The sequence below is a fragment of the Hypomesus nipponensis genome, chromosome 21 (genome assembly GCF_054491055.1).
Source record: "Hypomesus nipponensis isolate SF chromosome 21, ASM5449105v1, whole genome shotgun sequence".
Taxonomy (NCBI): domain Eukaryota; kingdom Metazoa; phylum Chordata; class Actinopteri; order Osmeriformes; family Osmeridae; genus Hypomesus; species Hypomesus nipponensis.
In genome coordinates, this window is record NC_140381.1 from 420,328 (window position 1) to 422,500 (window position 2,173).

General features: G+C 45.1%; 1 protein-coding gene across 2 annotated transcripts in view; it reads left to right on the forward strand.

The window, feature by feature from the left end:
* Positions 1-671: 671 nt before the first annotated feature.
* vav1 (vav guanine nucleotide exchange factor 1) overlaps positions 672-2,173 on the forward strand; it is a 12,870-nt gene continuing 11,368 nt past the window's right edge. For both annotated transcript variants that reach the window (XM_084684948.1, XM_084684949.1), the window contains exon 1: positions 672-879. The gene's annotated coding sequence lies outside the window, so the exon portion shown is untranslated. The remainder of the gene's footprint in view (positions 880-2,173) is intronic.

The window sequence follows — 2,173 nt, forward strand, 5'->3', positions numbered from 1 at the left end:
GAATGTGTGTGAGAGTGTGTGTGTGAGAGTATGTGTGTGTGAGAGTATGTGTGTGTGCGTGTGTGAGAGTGTGTGTGTGTGTGCGTGTGTGTGTGTGTGAGAGTGTGTGTGCGTGTGTGTGTGTGTACCAGTGTGTGTGTGTGTGAGAGAGAACCTCAAACACATCAGGACGTCCAAAGCCAGTAAAGTCAAAACGAAGGTTGATAACCGCAACACACACACCCCTGCTTCTCTCTCTCTGTCTCCCTTCTCTTGCCGTCTCTCCCCCTCTCTCCATCTCTCCCCTTCTCCCCGCCCTTTATCTCTCTCTCCCCCTTTCCTTCTCCCCTTGTCTTTTTCTCCGCCCCTCTCTCTCCTCTCCTCTCTCCTCTGCCCCTCTCTCTCCTCTCCCCCTTCTCTCTCCTCTGCCCCTCTGTCTCCTTTCCCCCTTCTCTCTCCTCTGCCACTCTCTCTCTACTCTCTCTCTTCTGTGATGCTGTGGTTGATTTTTTCTCACTTTCTGTGTACAAACAGCTGCATGAGAACTGTGCGTGTGTTTGCATGCATGTGTTTGTGCTGGCATCTGTGTGTCTGTGTGTGTATTTGCAGGCGTGTGCATGTGCGTTCGCCTGTGTGTGTGTGTGAGGAAAGAGGAAGCTGCAGCCTGCAGTTAGAAGCTTCCTGAGCAAAGCAACACCCACACACACGACAAGAGAACGAGTGAACGAGAGGAGGACAAGAGGACAAGAGGACAAGAGGACAAGAGGAGGAGAGGACGAGAGGACAGCAGGGTCAACGACAAGAGACAATGAGAGCAGAACAGACCTAGGAGAGAGAGAGAACGAGAGAGAGAGAGAGAGAACGAGAGAAAGAGGACAACTTCTGAAAGATAAAGAGAAGGTAAGTCAGAAAGAAACCATGTGATTGACAGTGATGTTATATAAAGTTACGTTACAGTTGTTGAACTGCAGCTCATGGTTACTAGTTACTATTATTTGAGTATTAGTAGTCAGTATTGAGTCAGTAGTAGTTAGAAGTTCTCTTTATTGCTTTTTAAATATATTGATAAAGTTCCACTCTCGTCATCGTCACTACTCCGAGTGTTAAATTAACAGCATCACTGAAATATGAGAGTTAGGGTTAGAGTTAGAAGTAGTTAGTAGTTTGTAAAAGTAGTGAGTTAGCAGTAGTTAGTAGTGAGTTAGTAATACTAGTGAGTTAGTTGCAGTCAGTAGTAAGTTAGCAGTAGTTATTTGTGAGTTAGCAGTAGTTAGTAGTGAAAGGTAAGATACACGGTCAAATTATAATTCTGGGTCTCGTTAGAACTTAGGATTCAAGACTAGTTCAGGCTGGTGACTAGTTAGGTTTAAAGTCTAGAGTTAGGGTTGGAGAGTGTTGAAAAGAGATGAAGGGAGAGCTATTATTTTATTTTTTATCACTAAAAATCCAATTTGTGACCTCAAAAATCGATTCGAATCCAATTGTGACGTACCAAAAGATTCCCATCCCTACTATTTAGCTAGAGAAAGTTTTAAAAAGCACCCAAATGAGATCCACAAATAACTGTAGCTTAATATATTTGTCCATAGTGGGATCAGTTGGCTGAGCGGTTAGGGAATCGAGCTACCAATCAGAGGGTTGTCAGTTTGATTCCCGATAGTGCCAAATGACATTGTATCCTTGGGCAAGGCACTTCACCCTGCTTGCCTCGGGGGAATTTCCCCGTACTGTAAGTCACAGCTAGCAGAGAATATCTAATATAGGCCAGATTTCACCCTACGTCAGAACGACGTCACACAGGTTCAACTGCCCGTCGGTTGAAAAGGACAAACGTCTCCCGGGTATAATACACTTGGCGTGTCGGTCAGGTTCTCATATATCTCTCGCCACTGGATTGCAGGGCTTGATATACATTTTTTGAGGCACTTGCCTTGGGACAAGTACATTTACGTTTCACTTGTCCATGCTCAAAAGTCACTTGACCCCGATACCTTTAAATAGCCTGACCAAGTGATCGGGCAAAACTAGCCTGACTAACGGAGGTCACTTTTTCTCAGGCAAATGACGAATGAAACAGGCTCGGTTAAAGAAATCCAAGATGCTGGCTATCTTCAGCAGGCCTGTATCTACAATAGGCAGTCCTCCCTGACGTTTATAGTGTAGATGGAGTGAGCCAATGAGCCACCCGAGTCTG